We start from the raw sequence: 18,030 nt of genomic DNA, 5'->3' as shown, positions 1-18,030 counted from the left end.
CGTGTGTGGGGGGAAGGGATGTGTGCCAGCACGAGTTTATGCCAGAAAGGCAACAAGACAGACTTTTATGACTCGAACCCCGCTGGGGGTGAACTCACCCTCACTCATCTTACGTGGGGAGCTGGCTCAGTCCAGCTTGTCCAGAACCTTCGCCAGGGCTGCGTGCCAGCCTTCTGAGGGCCAGATGCCAGCAGCCCATTAGCCACGAGCCACCGGCCTGTGTGCACCTGTTCAGCCTGGCCCCTGGGCTCGGCGGCCCTGCCTCCTGAACCATCGACACCCGCTCTGTTCTTGCAATTGCAACATCTTCCCTTAATAAAACCAGGATGGAGGTTAATTGCCTGCATCGTTCTGCAATTGAACAGCTCCATAAAATCTTTATGAGGCGCATACAGGGGGAGGAATGGGGGTTGCTTGCTTGGTTTGGGGCTACAGCTAACATCTGGGGAGGGAGTCCCCAGGAAAGGAAGTGTCTTAAGAACTGCTGATGCTGGGCTGGGAAGGTGGCTCAGTGGTAGAGCGCTTGCCTTGCATGCCTGAGGCCCTGGGTTCGATTCCTCAGCACCACATAAGCAAAAAGAAAAAACCCGGAAGTGGTACTGTGGCTCAAGTGGTAGAGTGCTAGCCTTGAGCTGAAGAGCTCAAGGACAGCACCCAGGCCCAGAGTTCAGACTCCACGACCAGACCAAAAAAAAAAAAAAAAAAAGAATTGCTGATGCTCAGTCCGGAGCTGGTGGCTCACTCCTGGAATTCCAGCTACTTTGGAGGCTGAGATCTGAGGATCATGGCCTGAAGCCAGCTGGGGCACCAAAGTGAGACTCTTCAATCAACCACCAAAAAGCCAGAAGTGGAGATATGGCCCAAGTGGTAGAGCACCAGCAAAAAAAAAAGTTCAGAGACAGCACTCAGGCCCTGAGTTCAAGCCCCAGGATTGACACAAAAAAGGACTTTCTGATGTTGTGCATTTGGAACTCCTCTTTGGGTGCTGTCCTAAAGTACTTAGGAGTCTGAGTTGGTCCCTTGCTGCTAGACATATTGCTAGTGTCAGGAGCATTTGAATTTAGCTACTGCATTCCAGGATGAAATGAAGGGGAAGGGGCTCTGAGTCTAGAAGAGCGGGCATCCACTGTCCATGCAGCTCGCCAGCCTGGCTCATTCCTCATTCCACACCCAGTGTCAGACATGGGTGCACCCTGCACAAGCTCTTTCTTTTGAGAAGGGGTCTTCCTATGCTGTCTAGGCTAGGCTGTGGCATTCTTGAGTTTAAATATTACTATACCTTGGTCTCCTGAGTTGCTGATACTACAGGTATGTACAAAAAATCCTTGAAGCCAGGCATCAGTGACTCATGCCTGTAATCCTAGCTACTCTAGGAGGCTGAGATCTGAGGATCATGGTGGAAGCCAGTTTGGGCAGGAAAGTCCTTGAGAGTCTTATCTCTAATAAACCACTCAGAAGTGGTGCTGTGGCTCAAGTGGTAGAGTGCTAGCCTTGAGCACAGAAAGGCTCAGGGACAGAACCCAGGTCCGGAGTTCACCCCCAGGACTGGCAAAGACAAACAAACAAAGAAAACAAAAACAAAACAAACCTCTTGGTCCCAACTGGGGTATACAAACTGAATTGAAGTGTTAGTCCAAGCTGGCTTGATTTGTTTTTTTATTTTTTACTTATTTTTTAGTCAGTTGTGGAGCTTGAACTTGGAGCCTGGTGCTGTCCCTGAGCTTTTGTGTTCAAGGCTAGCACTTTACAATTTTAAGCCACACTCTACTTGCAAACACTTATATCTCTTTTTTATCTTTTTTTTTGTGGTGCTGGAAATTGAACCCAGAACTCCAGGCATGCTAGGCAAGTGCTCTCCCACTGAGTCACATTACCACCTGCCAGGCTGGCTTTAAATTCCTCCAGCCACCTCTGGGTTCCTGGGATTATGGGCATGCACCACCATGCCTGGCTTCATACTTTGTGAAACTACCAAACAAACCCAAATCGAGAGACCTCCTTCTAAACAACTGGCTTGTGCTGCCTAGGAATATCTGGGGAGCTGGATATGGGCACGTCTGAAATTCTAACACTTGGGAGGTTGAGGCAGGAGGATCCTGAGTTTGAGGCCTGCCTGGGCTACATAACAAAACATCCTCTCAAAATACAAAATGAAAATAAGAACAAGGTATGTATTTTTAAAAGACTTTTGCTTGGGTCTTTAAAGGAATGTAACAGATTAGAACTTACAGGTACAGCAGAAACTTCCTGGATAAAGTCCTTGGGCACAACAGAGAGGAGAGAGACTTGATAAGTAGGACTACATCAAAATAAAAAAGTTTCTGCACATAGTTATTCACCTAGAAAGACAGCTAGCAGACTGAGAGAAGATCTTTACCAGAAATACATCAGACAAAGGCCTAATAGCCAAAAACATACAAGGAGCTCAAGAAACCAACCTCTGTTAAACCTAATATACCAATCACTAAATGGGCAAGGAAGCAAAAGAGGGAATTTCAGAAGAGGTAAGAATAGCAAAGAAATACAGGAGGAAATGCTCATCATCCCTGTCCATAGAGGAAATGCTCATCATGCAAATCAAAACAACCCTAAGGGCTGGGAAGGTGGCTCAGTGATAGAGTGCTTGCCTTGCATGCATGAGGCCCTGAGTTCAATTCCTCAGCACCACATAAGCAGAAAAAGCCAGAAGTGGCGCTGTGGCTCAAGTGGTAGAGTGCTAGCCTTGAGCTGAAGAGCTGAGGGACAGCGCCCAGGCCCAGAGTTTAAGCCCATGACTGACCAAAAAACAAAAAGAAAAAACAAACAAAAAAACCCAAGATACCCTCTCACCCCTGGTTAGACTGGCCAATATTCTGAATTTGGACAACAAATAATACTGGGGTGGGGATAGGGGGAATGAGGGGAAAAAGGAACCCTACTGTACATCTGGTGGGAATGTAAATTAATACAACCACTCTGGAAAGCAATCTGGAGGTTCCTCAAAAAACTAAATGTAGACCTTCCCTATGACCCAGCCATACCCAGCATCTACCCTGAACATCATGATTAGGACACCTGCACATCCATGTTTATTGCCGCATTATTCACAATAGCTACGATATGGGAACAGCCCAGATGCCCCACAATAGATGAACAGATCAAAAAAATGTGGTGCCGGGTGTCAGTGGCTCACACCTGTAATCCTAGCTACTCAGGAGGCTGAGATCTGAGGATCACAGTTCAAAGCCAGCCCAGGCAGTAAAGTCCATGAGACTCTTTTTTTTTGGGGGGGGTCTGGTCATGGGGCCTGAACTCTGGGCCTGGGCGCTGTCCCTCAGCTCTTCAGCTCAAGGCTAGCACTCTACCACTTGAGCCACACCGCCACTTCTGGCTTTTTTCTTTTTGCTTATGTGGTGCTGAGGAATTGAACCCAGGGCTTCATGCATGCAAGGCAAGCGCTCTACCACTAAGCCACCTTCCTAGCCCTGCCATGAGACTCTTATCTCGAATAAACCACCAGAGAACTGGAGGTGGCGCTGTGGCTCAAGTGGTAAGAGTGGTAAGAGTGCTAGCCTTGAGCTGAAGAGTGCCCAGGCCCAGGGTTCAAGCCCCATGACCACCACCACCACCACCACCACCACCAACAACAATGAAAGTGTTGTATACAATGGAATTTTACATAGCCATCAGAAAGAAGAAAATAATATCATTTGCAGGGAAATGGATGGAACTAGAACAAATCAGGTTAAGTGAGGTAAGCCAAGACTATGAGACAAATAGCGCATGTTCTCTCTGATATGTGGGAAAACACACTGGAATATGACAAATTATACAGAACTCTAGATACTCACATACAGTGAGAGCAAAAGAGGATTGTCTTAGGAGAGCATCACAAAGGTGTATACCCAAGCACCTCTTCTTATTTATATCATACACATACTGAAATGAACTCCAGAGATGTGGAAACAACTAACTTTTCTCTTAGGTTTTTTTATTTATATGATGAATCTGTGTTCTTTACCTTATAGATAGTGTATTCACATGCACATCTGTGGAAGGGGAGGGGAGGGCATGGAATCTGAGGGAAAAGGGTGAAAAAGTGTGGCAGTGGAGCGTCCTAAACATGGATGAAAGCGAGCTATGCCACTCGTGGGTGGAGATAGAAGGGAGGGAATGGGAGAGGATGAGGGAAACATGATACTCTGTGAAAGGAAATGCATTTATTACCTGGCGTATGAAAATGTAATCCCACTGTATATCACCTCTAAATTAACAAAGTAAATAAAAAATGTAACCAGTTGCAAATATTAAAAGGTGGCAAAAGCCAGGCACTGGTGGTTCATTCCTGTCATCCTTGCTACTCAGGATGCTGAGATCTGAGGATCATGGTTCAAAGCCAGCCTGGACAGGAACGTCTGTGAGACTCGTCTCCAATTAGCCACCCAAAGAAGCTGACAGTGGAGCTGTGGCCTGAGTGGTAGAGCACTAGTCTTGAACACAAAGGCTCAGGGACAGCACCCTTGCCCTGAGTTCAAGGCTCAGAACTGATACACACACACACACACACACACACACATACGAAAAACAAAAACATGGCAAGAAGTGTATCATTGGATTTTTTTTTGGCAACCACCCTGCTTTGACCATTTCTTGGTCTCTTCAGGCTCCTGCTGTTCACCGCTGTGGACACTAGGTGGCAGTGCTCCCCCATAATAACCCAATGGCACCCAAAGTTTAGGGCCTTTTCTGAAGTCTCTCCCTGCCGCTTGCTTACTGTTACATCACCTAGATTTAGCAAGAATCCTGTCAAGATGGCCTAGCAAGAATATCTCACCCTCAACACATGATTCACTTTAATATTTTCTTCCCTTGAGGACCCCAATATTTTTGAAGCTCTGTGCTAGGAGGAGCAAAGACCAAATATATTTCCATCTACCACCCATCAATTCACCCATTATCCATCTATCTACCCATCCATCCCTCATCCATCTCTCCACCATCTTTCCATCCACCCATCCATCCATCATTAATCCAATCCCATTTACTCATCAGTCAGCCACAATCCATTTACCCATCCAACCATCCATCCACTATCTACCCATCATCTCTCCATCCACCCATCATCTATCCATCATCCATGCTCATCCATCCACAATCCACCCATCCATCCATTCACCCACTCATCAATTCATCTATCATCCAGCTTTCCACCCTCCATCCCTTATCCTCCTCTTTACCATCTGTTCATTCGTCCACCCACCCATCCATCCATCCATCCATCCATCCATCCTTCCATCCATCCATCCATCCATCCATCCATCCATCCATCCATCCATCCATCCATCCATCCATCCATCCATCCATCCAAACTTGGAGCATTTGTTTTTCTCAGAAAAGTGCTATATGAATTTATTTTTTAGATACAATATATTAAAGATTCATGTCATTTAGGAGAGCAGGTTGAACACTTCACATCCTCCCTGGGAGATAATTGGTATCTCTCCAGGGACTGGTGGAGTGAAGGCTGGGGATGGTGGCAGGAAGCATTGGCACACCAGCAACAGTTTTAATTAAGTTTTTTTGGGGGGGTTAGTTGTGGGGCTTGAACTCTGGGCCTGGGTGCTGTCCCTCAGCTATTCAGCTCAAGGTGAGCACTTGACCACTTGAGCCACAGCACCACTTCTGGCTTCTTGGTGGTTCATTGGAGTTAAGAGTTCACGGACTTTCCTGCCCGGGCTGGCTTTGAACCGTGATCCTCAAATCTCAGCTTCTTGATTAGCTAGGATGAAAAGCTTGAATCACCAGTTCCCAGCTATAGATACTTTTTCAGAAAGTCCTTGCAATTTTTCTCAGAGTCAGTCTCCATCTGAGATCCTTCTACCTATGTCTTCTTTGTAAACGGGATGACAGGTGTGCCCTGATGTGCTCAGCCCCTCTCCCGTTTTGCAGATGGGTTTCAGGAAGGAATCTAGACTCACTGCAGTCATGACCTTGGCATGACCTTAACTGGGCTCTGCTTATCTTGCACCTCTGAAATAGGGTTCACCATCCAGCCTTCTCTTCCCAGAGAGGTCGTTCTGTGAGGCTGGGTGAGCCCTTAGGGGTTTGTTCATCCATGAGGACTGCTGAGCTCCAGGTCACAGCACTGATCTCTAGGTGTATCGGTCCTTGCTGGAGCAAGCCATTACTTAACTGTTGGACCAGGTGAACTGCAGCATGCAAGGCCGACGTCCCTTGGCTGGATCGTGGGTGACAGCAAGCAGGGTGCAGGCAGGCCATCCCGTATTCCACCTGCCGCTACTCTGCGGGCTTGACACTAGGTGGTGCTCTGACCTAGATTTCTGTTACAGACAGAGTCACAGGAGAATTTGGGGGTGGTGGTGTATGTGTGTCTGTCTTCCAGGGTCCTGGTGCCCACTCTCTGGGTGGCACAGGCCAGGGGCTCATAGCTGCTTCCTGCTCTGTAAGTAGCCCCTACTAAGACGTCCAGTCTGCCCCTTTCAACCCAGCTCACAGGCCCCCCCAGCTCTGTTCAGAGCGTCCCGGGAAGTTCACACCACAGTCTGCCCTTCCACTGGCAATGCTTAACTGGATGGCCTTCCACATGGCTCTGTCCCGGGGCATCCTGGGGGTCTGCTGAAGGTCAGAGCCCCCTGCCCAAGCTCAAGGCTACCCTCTGGCTCACCAGGCTCCCTGGGAGAGAGGCTGGCTGCCTCAGACCAGGCGGGCCCCAGGCTATGGCCATGCGGGGGAAGGACCCAGCCACAGGGCAGAGGCCTGCGCTGCCTTCTTCGCTGATGCCCCAAGCACCTGGCTTGGCTGTTGCCGCAGGCCCAGCCCCATTTCCCCTGGGTGTTGTCCTGTCCCCTTTCTTCACCTTTGTGGTGGCACAAAACCATTCTTCCTATCACCAGCATCGCCAGTGAGGGGCATGTGACCTAAGCCCAGCCAATCACAGCACTCCAGCCCCTCTCAAGAGTGCTTGGGGGCTGGGAAGGTGGCTCAGTGGTAGAGTGCTTGCCTAGCCTGCATGAGGCCCTGGGTTCCATTCCTCAGCACCATGTAAATAAACAAAAACAACAAAAACACATACAAAAAAGAGTGATTGGTCTAGGAGGTGGGTGTGTGCCCAAGAGGAGCCAATAAGAATGCCTCTGCAGACCCAAGGAGGACCAATGGGAATGCCTCCTGCAGACCCAAGGAGGGCCAATGGGAATGCCTCCTGCTCACCCAAGGTGGGCCAATGGGAATGCCTCCTGCAGACCCAAGGAGGACCAATGGGAATGTCTCCTGCAGACCCAAGGAGGGCCAATGGGAAAGGCTCCTGCTCACCCAAGGTGGGCCAATGGGAATGCCTCCTGCAGACCCAAGGAGGGCCAATGGGAATGCCTCCTGCAGACCCAAGGAGGGCCAATGGGAATGCCTCCTGCTCACCCAAGGAGGGCCAATGGGAATGTTTCTTGCAGACTCCGAAGCTCCTGCAAAGACAGTCTGGGATTCCAAACTGCTTGGTCCATGCTTGCCATGAGTCAGACCAGTGGCAGTTGGTGTCATGGCTGAGGTTAGAAGGTGGGAACTGAATCCCAAGTGAGGAGAGTGGGTCTGTGGTGTGGATTAATGCTGCTACCATGGAGCAGAGTGGGTCAGGTATGGCAGGAGGGCTCCTGAGGCCGGTTCGCCTCTGTCCTGCTCTCTGATCTGGCATCTTCTGCCATGGCCTGTGCAGCAAGTTTGCCCTTGACCTTGAATGCTGGAGCAAGAAACTTCCATGTCTTGTAAACCAGCCCACCTCAGGAACCCTATCATCATGGTAGCTCGAACCACAGGAGACAGTCCCCAGACATCCGTAAGGGAAGTGTAGATAATGTGAACATAGAGCTGTAAAAAACCCTGGGGGAATCTGCCCAGGGGAGACTGGAGGAGAGGGAGGAAGACTGCTTTGTTCTCTGCCAAGCTCAGGCTGGGCTTTGAGGGGCCAGCACCCCTCTCCAAGGGTGGTCTGTGGAGCCATGGAACCTTCCAGCAGGGCTGGTGACAGTGGCCCTTAGATCCCTCCTCAGCTGGGGTCTGTCCTCAGGTGCCTGGGGGATGGGCCCCAGCCGCTTGGCTTCCTGGGAAATCTCAGCCTGCACTGTTGTCATTCGGGCCTCGAATCCTAATTTATATCGCTGGGAAGGTAATTTATACACTCATGTAAATTCCTTTTTACTGCTGAGTTTTGAGTAACAGATGTGTAATTATTTCCAGCTCTCCTTCCAAGACAATTCTAAACCGAGGGCTGTTAATACCTTAATATTCTTCAGGGTTGCCAGGGATGGTATTTTTCCTGGATCAAATTCATCCCCCCTGTGGGGGCTGACATTATTGGGTTACAGATTTTGCTTCGGGAGGCTGGAAGGCTTAGCTGTGTGTGTGTGTGTGTGTGTGTGTATGTGTGAGTGTGAGTGTGTGTGTGTGTGTGTGTGTGTGTGTGTGTGTAGAGGCTGGCACTGGCCCTGTGTGTGTTGCTATTTTTATTTTTGCAGCCTGGTCTCTTCTTTATTGAGTCGTGGATCTTCCTTGCAGACCTACTATGTGCACAGCTCTACCAGGATCGCATGACATGCACAATGGAGACAAATTACCTACCCAAGAGCGGCAGCTAATGAACCTTGGGGGAGATTAGTTTTGTGTGTGTGTGTGGGGGGGGGGGGGGGTCCTGAGGCTTGAACTCAGGGCCTGGGCACTGTCCCTGAGCTTTTTTTTTTTGCAAAAGGCTGGTGCTTTACCATTTGAACCACAGATCCACTTCCAGCAGCTTTGAGCCCAGTGAAGTCTCTAATGAGGACACCAGCCTGGAGGTCCCCCGAGCCTGGAGGACCCCCGAGCCCGAGCCAGGGCTGCTGAGTGGATCCATGCCGGGTCTTGAAGCTCTCGCAACCATAGCTAGAAACCTACACTCCAGATTAGCTCCCCCAAGTTTTTGTTTTCCTTGTTGCATGATCCACACCTGATGTTGATTGAACTCAGCCCAGACCTCAAACAGCTCTGGTGAAATCCTCGGTCCCCTCCCCACCCCCAATCAGGAAACCTCGGGAAACCTCAGATCTGTGTGTGAAATCAGAATCACCCGCTTCCAGGGTTCTCAGGGTTTCTAGATTCTTCTCCACAGCCAAGATGCAGTTCACCTCCTATAGCGCACACGTTCCTTTGTTCTGTGTTTGGTGGTACAGTGGTTTGAGCTCAGATCCTTGAGTTTATGACGTGAGGTGCTCTACCACTTGAGCCATGCTTCTGGCCCTTTTTGCTCTAGTTTGTTTTTACAGTTGTACACTACTATGCCCAGCTTGTTTGTTGAGAAGGGAGAATCTTGCTAACTGTATTTCCTGCCTCCAGACTGGCCTTGAATAGAATCCTCCCCATCTCGGCCTCCTCAGTAGCTGGGATTACAGGTGTGAGCCACTATTCCCAGCTCTGTTTCTGATTTTTTTTGGGGGTGGGGGTGGGGGCAAAGTCTTGCTGTGTGGACCAAGCTGGCTTCAAATGTACAATTCTCCCACTCTGCTTCTTGAGTGCTGGGATTACAGGGGTGCACCACTGGGCTGGGCAAACTGATGTCCCTATATTCCTAGGCAACCTTTCGGTTTTGCAAGAAAGAGCACGAATCAGGAGGCCCAGATTCTAGATTTTGGTGGGGGGACATGGGCTCGGGGTGCCCCTTCCAGGGCCTGTCCCTCTTTCTCTGGGTCTCCCCCCCTCCGGCTGTCAGCAAGGCCTCAGCCCTGCAGCTGACAGAACCGATTTGGCCTGTGAGTGATAATATAATTCAGGGCTCCTCAAGGAGACACGCTATCAGGAAAAAAAATATAATATACTGGTCGGAAAGGGTTATCTTTCTTGGAGAGAGAACAGTTATTAATCTCTTTCCAGTACATTTTCATATCATTTCAGACATTTATTTCCAGACTGTGATATTATAGAACCAGGCTCCCGTGTCAGTTTTGATGCGGCGGAACACGCCGGAACATGGGCGGCATAATTACCAAGGCGGCCACAGGAATTGCTAAGGAGAGCCTGACATTTGCAAATAGGGCTCTGTTCTCAGCCATCCAGAAGGGAGCCGCGCCGGCTGCATGTCAAGGAGGCGGCTGGGCTGTGCAGGGCGTGCCTGGATTCCCAGAGCTGCAGCCAGAGTTGGGAGCAGAGCTAGAGACCAGGGCTAGGCCATTGCAAGGGGTGTGGGGATTGGTCCTCTGCCCCCTTTGCCATACAGACCAGGTTCGTCTTGGGCCTTTTGACTATGTTTTGCTTTGAGGCTGGTACTGGGATTAGAGCTCAGGGCCTTACACTTGCTAGGCAGATACTGTCCCGCTGAGCCTTGACCCCAGCCTTCTTTGCTTTGGTTATTGTCAGTTGGGCCTCCCATTGTTCCCTAGGGCCAGCCTCCCTCAAAGCTGGGGTTACAGGTGTGCACTACATTGGACTGTGGCTTTAATTTTCTGAAGCCACAGACCCCTCCTGTCCGTGGGGACAGGCTCCAGGGTCTCTGGCGGGTTGTGGGGCCTGGGAGGTGGTGGCCTCCAGATGTCCCGCCTTCTCGTGTACCGGCTCAGCCTCCTCTTGTCACCATCATGAAATGCCCAAGAGAAACCACCCAGGGAGGAAAGAGTACCTCCCTCCTTACTCCTTTCTTTCCTTCCCTCTGTGCCTGGATCTTGCCATCACACAGTCTCCATCCACCCATCCATCCATCATTCATCCATCCATCATCCATTTATCCACCCATCCATCCATCATCCATCTATCCACCCATCCATCCATCCATCATCCATCCATCCAGCCATCCATCATCCATCCATCCTCATCCATCCATCCATCCATCTACCATCTATTATCCATCCACCCATCCATCTACCCACCCATCCATCCATTATCCATCCATCCATCATCCATCCATCCATCCATCCATCTACCATTTATTATCCATCCACCTATACATCCATCATCTGTCCTCCATCGTTCATCCATTATCCATCCATCTATCCCCCCCCTTTTTTTTTTGTCGGCCGTGGGGCTTGAACTCTGGGCCTGGGCGCTGTCCCTCAGCTCTTCAGCTCAAGGCGAGCGCTCTACCACTTGAGCTACAGCGCCACTTCCGGTTTTCTAGCGGTTTATTGGAGATAGGAGTCTCACGGACTTTCCTGCCCGGGCTGGCTTTGAACCTCGATTCTCAGATCTCAGCCTCCTGAGTAGCTAGGATTACAGGCGTGAGCCACCAGCGCCCGGCCTTCCATCTATCCTTTCTCATCTATCATCCATCCATCATCCATCCCTCATCCATCAATCCTCCATCCATCACCCGTCTATCTTCTATCCATCCTCCAGTCATCCTCCATCCATCCATCTTCTATCCATCCACCCTCCACCATCCATCCATCCTCCGTCCATGCCTCATCCATCCTTTCGTATTTATTTTGTTTTATTTTTGTCGGTCATAGGGCTTGAACTCTGGGCCTGACCTCTGTCCTTCAGCTCTTCAACTCAGGATGAGCACCCTACCACTTGGGCCCCAACACCACTTCCAGTTTTCTGGTGGATCACTGGAGATAAAGAGTCTCACTGACTTTCCTGCCTGGGCTGGCTTTGAACCATGATCCTCAGATCTCACTGGTGCCTGGCTCACTTTTTACTTTATGTGTCGCAGTGTACTGGGACTGGAACCCAGGACCTCCTGCTTGCCAGGCAGGTACTTTAATCCCTGGGGCCAGGCCGCCTCTTGCTCCTTAGGCTGCAGTTCCTTCTGAAAGCTGAAAGGACAGTTTGGTCCTCTTGCTTTCTTGGCCACACTTTTCAGAGCTGGAAGCCTCTAGAACACATTTTCTAACTTGGTCTTGGCAGGAATGTGAACTCTCTTCTTCTTCAGGAATCGTGTGGTCTGAGGCAGCAGCTCAATGGCTCCAGGCTCGGTCCCCACAACCATCCACTGCCTGGCTCCTTCACACAGACAGAAGGGGTGTGGGAAAGCGGCTGCTCATTTCCTGACACCAGGGCTCCTGTCACCAGCGCCTGCCTAGGCTGGTCTGTCAGGTGGGGGCCTGAAAAGCAGCGGTCAGCGGTCGGACAGCCAAGTTCCTGGTCCTGGTAGCAGCTGCTCTGGTGTTTGGCCTGCAGCATGCAGCCCTGGCGGTGGCAGCAGCATGGGGCTGAGTTCAATCCCCAATACAACCAGAAAAACAAAGTCAACACCGAAAATCCTTCCTGGGAAGGGGAGAGGCGGGGTCGTAGCTGGTCTGGGTGCTGCTGGTTTGGATTACATTTTTTTGAACTTCCTTCTGTACAAATGAGCTCTCTTTCTTTGCAACGGTACTAGGGTTTGAACTCAGGGCCTTGTGCTTGCTAGACTGTTGCTCTACCACATTGAGCCACACTGCTCATCTTTTTTTTCCCCCCATTATTATTTTTTTTTTGAGATAGTCTTTTTTGTTGTTGTTGTTGTTCGATCATGGGGCTTGAACTCTGGGCTTGGGCACTGTCCCACAGCTCTTCAGCTCAAGGTGAGTGCTCTACCACTTGAACCACAGCGCCACTTCTGGTTTTCTGGTGGTTAACTGGAGATAAAAGTCTCACAGATTTTCCTGACAGGGCTGGCTTTGAACCACAATCCTTCAGGCATGAGCCACCAGGGCCCGGCATGAGATAGAGTCTTGATTTTATGCCTGGGCCAGACTGGATTGTGATCTTCCTGCTTGTGCTTCCCAGCATTGCCGGGATGACAGACATTTGTGAGCATGCCCAGCATTTTTGTTGGTTGATATGAGGTCTCAGGTAGCTTTCTTCCTAGACCGGCCTCTAATCATGATCCTCCTGAGTAGCAGGGATTAAGGCGTGAGCTACCACACTCAGCACAGTATCTAGGAGTCTTTGTTTCTGAAATATATACACCCAAGAGGATCAAGGAGTCCTGTTAAAACCTCGACCCTGGTGTGTCCTAGTCAGTTGGGGGTGGGTGGGTGAGCTTCTGGAACATTCTCTCCCCTAGGTCCCTGGGGAGGATGCTGTGGCTGGTTGGGGACAGCCAGGAGCACTGTGGTGTGGCTGTCCCTGCTCAGGTTGTCTCTGAGTTGCCACCCTTGCTTTGTCTCTGGGTTCCACAGTCTGCACGCCAGGCTCACGGCCAGCAGTATCGCCCCATTTCTGTTCTTGATCATCATGGTCGGAAACAGAAATGGATCTGGTTCCAGGAAGATCCCCCAACCAAACTCACGGCCAGCGCCTGTACATTGCAATCCTGCTCTGGTCATCACATGGATTAAAGTCAGCTTGACGTGATGTGATGCTTTGTGGCAGCCCCGAGAGGCTAGAAAACCAACCAACAGTCAGACTGAGGGCTTCTGGCAGGCAAAGAAAGTGGAGGGGGGTTCTTGTTTTATTCTCTCTGATTGACATGAAATAATTGTACAATTAGTGTCATAGTTCACACATGCGCACAGATCAAGGCAGCCAGGGAGACTGACTTCTCTTTCCTCTCCCTCCTCCCTATCCCTCCCTGCCAGGGAGTGGCACTGCGGTCCTGTTGGGAGGCCTGAGCCCTTGGGGAGGGGGGAAATAAGGAGAGAGAGTGGGGGGAGAGAGAGAGAGAGAAAATATCCCCTTGGACAGAGATTTTTCATTATCTGAAGAAAGCATTAAAAAAAAAAATCCCTGTAGCTACTACCATTTGCCAAACTAGCCTCTACCTACAGTCTTTCAGATAGCTGGGATTACAGGTGTGAGCTACTGCACCCACCATGAATCTGCTTTCTGTCCAGTGAGTGCCTCAGTCTCCCTAGGAGAGCAGCATCTATACTATTGTCTACCTTTTGTTTTCCTGGTGGCCTGGGTTGCACAGGGCAGTCTCGAAATGTTTCTGGATTAAATATATGATTGACTGGATGGAGAAATGAATCTTGCATTTAGGGGAAGGGATTTTTTTTTTTTTTTTAAACTAGAGACAGAGAGAAAAAGCCAGCATGGTGGCTCACACCTGTAATCCCAGCTACACGGGAGGCTAAGATCTGAATATTATGGTTCAAAGACAGCCTGGGCAAGAGAGTCCATGAGATTCTTATGTCCAATTAACCACCAAAAAGCCAGAAGTGAGGCTGTGGCTCCAGCGGTAGAGTGCCAGCAATGGATGTCAGAAGGATTTTGATATGTCATAGAAACCTGAACTAAAATAAAGAGACAAAGAAAAGACTGTCTACTGTCTTACACTTCAGGAAAGTTCAAGAGAGATGCACATAGTCTCAGGTGTGGTTGGATCCAGGGTTTTATTGGCCATCATGGAATATTTTTTTCATTTCCTTATTCTTTTCTTCCATGTGAGATTTGTTCTTGGACACATCCTGGCACTGGCAATGGTGATTTCCAACATCCCCTGACTCACATCATTCCTTCAATTGAGAATCCCAGTGAGGAGACAGTGCCTTCCCACTAGCTAAAGTCCCATGGTGGCTCATATTGAATTAACCTGGATCATGTGATCTTCTGTCAACCAATCACTGAAGCAAGGAGGAGGGAGGCGTTTGATAGCTATCCTGAAGATGAGGGATGAAGATCCTCTGGGCCTTTCCTTGGACACAGGAGATTCTTTTTTTGTTGTGGAGCTTGAACTCTGGTCTTGGGTGCGGTACCTCAGTTCTTCAGCTCAAGGCCACAGCTCCACTTCTGGTTTTCTGGTGGTTAACTGGAGATAAGAGTCTCATGGACTTTACTGCTTGGACTGGCTTTGAACCGTGATCCTCAGATCTCAGCCTCCTGAGTAGGTAGGATTATAGGCATGAGTCATTGGAGCCTGGTTAGGAGATTCTTTATTATCTGAAGGAAGTGTAAGAAAAAAAAAATCCCTGTAGTTACTACCATCTGCCAAACTGGCTTCTACCTACAGTCCTTCATATAGCTGGGATTACAGGTGTGAGCTACTATACTGGCCATTAAGAAGAAATTCTGGGACTGTGAATGTGGCTTAGTGGTAGAGTGCTTGCCTAACATGCATGAAGCCCTGGGGTCAGTTCCTCAGTACCACATAAACAGACAAAGCCGGAAGTGGCGCTGTAGCTCAAGTGGGAGAGCGCTAGCCTTGAGCAAAGGAAGCTCAGGGATAACGCCCAGGCCCTGAGTTAAAGCACCAGGACTGGCATTAAAAAAAAAAAAATTCTGCATGCCTTCTTGATCTCTGACGGCTTTGGGCCCTGGTGCCTCTGGTAAAGTGGCTTGGTCCTCAGTGTCCTGAGCCTCCTTCTCCCAGGTCTTTGGGCCAGGCCTGGAGGCCCAGCCCAGCAGGTGGCCTCTTCCCTCCTCTCTGACAAAGAGGCCCGGTGAGTGCTCACATCTGTGCGCTGGGCTTTGATTTTCTTTCAGAGCAGGGCAAAGTCCTCAGGCGCCTGGCTACGCGTCTGCACTGGTATTTATGAGCTGTGAGACTGAAGATCAGAGGCCCCAGATTTTGCTTTTGTATTATTATTATTTTTTAACAGGCCAATAACTTAAGATTTTTTTTTTTCTATAGAGAAACTTCAAAGACCCCAGAGCCTAACCCTTTGAAAATCATTGCAAGGTGGGTTCCACACATCTTGAATTCCGGCAGAAAGGAGCCAGGCAGGCCCGCCGGTCTTAGGTCTCAGGATGGAGGCCGTTTTTGTTTTCCTCCCGTGCTATCGAAGGCGGAGCGGAAGCTGTGGGGCTGGGCTCTGGCCATCTGGAGAGCCGGCCGGTTCCATGGCAAATCTCGTTTTAAAAAAGCAAAGCACAGAGCGCGTCCCTGCAGGCGTGGGTCCCCTTTCTGCGCGAGTGGGGAGGATGGGATGGGGGTGGGCAGGCGTCCCGCAGCCGGGCCCGCAGCTCCTAGCCTGGCTGACCCTGGCTGACGCCTTGGCCTGGGGTTTCAGGGCTCTCAGCCGGTAGTTGAGATGATATGGGCTCCGATGGTTGGCGTCCGGCCCTGCCCGGCTTCCCAGGAGCAGCTGGGCGTGGGGCATGGATGCTCGCCAGGGCAGGAAGCAGAGACACAGCCCGGCTGGCTTCCAGACACCAGCTCTGCGGCGGGCTGGACGTGGGGAGGCTGGGCGAGGCCTGAGTCCCAGCCCCGCAAAGGCCAGGCCAGGGGTTGACAGCTGGCCAGCAGCCCCACACCACGCTGGAACCTGTAAGAGGCGTGGCCTAGAGGCGGAAGTGATGGCATTGGGGGTGTGGTCTAGAGACACCGTGCATGTGGGGCGTGGCCTAGAGGGAGGAAGTAAGAGCATTGGGGGCACGATCTAGAGGAGAAAGTAAGGCCGTGGGGGTGTGGCCTAGAGAAGAAAGGCTCATGGGGGCGTGGTCCACGGGGAGGAAGTGAGGTCATTGGGGCTGTTAGGAGTCTGGCCCTGCTCTTCCTCTGTCTGTCTCCAGCTGGGGTGAAGCCATTTTACCCCAACTGGTGCTCTCCACCACGGTGTTCTATCCCTCCACAACCCAGAGCAACAAGGGCTAAGAGGGCCAGAGCAAAAAGAAACCCTTCATCCTGTAGGCCGATTGCCTCAGGTGTTACGTTACAGATGGGAGGCTGAGGAGCACGTGGCATTGGATCAGGGTGTATTTGGTATACACACACACATACATGCACGTGCAAGCACGCACAAACACATGCATGCACACGCATGCACACACACGCATGCACAATGCACATATGAGCATATACACATCCATATGCACGTGTGCGCGCACACAGACACATACAGTTCATGCACACACACATGTACACACACACACACACACACACACACACACGGAGGATTGTTTCCTCCCCCCCTCCCCCCCATTTCCATGTCTGCCTTCAGCTCCTTGTCGGTTGCATTATCAGGAACTGCTTGATAAAGGAATTCTGTTGGGTGATGACAAGAATTGATTTCCAATTCCCTGCAGAATGAGTCCATCATCACAGTGGCGCGGGCAATTTAGCTCAGATTCCAGGCCTGCCTGGGGTTATAGCTCACACTGACAGCTTCCCTGTCAAGCCCCAGGTGGATTTTGACAGGGAGGGGAAAGAGACATTCTCAGAGGGGTTTGTGTGGGGGTGTGGCCAGAAGGACATGGCTGCTGCAGGGCCCCCTGAGGCCACTGGTGGGAAGGAGGCTCCCAGGCTGCCTTCCATGGGGCTGTGGGAAATTCAGTCCTGCTAAGCTTGACCACGCAAATGTGCAGCTGAGAGAGAAAGGATCAGTTTCCCCTGTTTGGGAAGCCCTCAGATGGTGTCCATGGAGGGTTAAAAGAGGTTTACAGGAGTTTGGGAGGCGGCCTGCATGGGCTAGACCACTGACTATGACAGGCCAGCTGATTGGTTGAGACCCTATCTCAAAGAAAATTGGAGTGAAGAGAGCTTGGGTGTGGCATGAGGTCCCAGTATGGCCCCCCCAAAACATTTCTGACAAACCCATTTAAATATCTATCTATCTATCTATCTATCTATCTATCTATCTATCTATCTATCTATCTATCTATCTATCTATCTATCGATGAGTGATTCTGCTGGCCCTGGTGCCCTGTAATCCTAGCTACTCAGGAGGCTGAGATCTGAGGATCCAAGTTCAAAGCCATCCTGGGCAGGTAAATCGATGAAGTTCTTATCTCCAATTAACTACCTAAAAGCCAGAAGTGGAGCTGTAGCTCAGGTGGTAGAACACTAACCTTGAGCAAAAAAGTGAAGGAGCAGCACCCAGGCTCTGAGTTCAAGCCCAAGGACCAGCCAAATAAAAGAAAAGGAAAAAGAAAAATGACTGATTCCCATTGTGCATCAAGTGACAGGTGCTTCAAAGCCACTTTTGTTGGGCCCACAAATGAACTAAAAGTGGGGGCAGAGTCTAGCACCTCTAACTCTATATTGTATGTGTCTCTGCTCTGAAGCATTTTCCCAGCAATTGCTTTGCAAACACCTTGAGGTTCAGGAAGGACCAGACAGATTGATAACTTCTTAATGACAAGGGATGAAGCCACCCCTGAGGGCCGGCAGAGCCCCCCAGGACAGCTCATCCTGCAGGACACAGGACATGCTCATCC

The sequence above is a fragment of the Dipodomys spectabilis genome, unplaced genomic scaffold, assembly GCF_019054845.1.
Source record: "Dipodomys spectabilis isolate Male_0828 unplaced genomic scaffold, ASM1905484v1 ptg000112l, whole genome shotgun sequence".
NCBI lineage: Eukaryota > Metazoa > Chordata > Mammalia > Rodentia > Heteromyidae > Dipodomys > Dipodomys spectabilis.
This window is presented reverse-complemented; position numbering follows the sequence as displayed.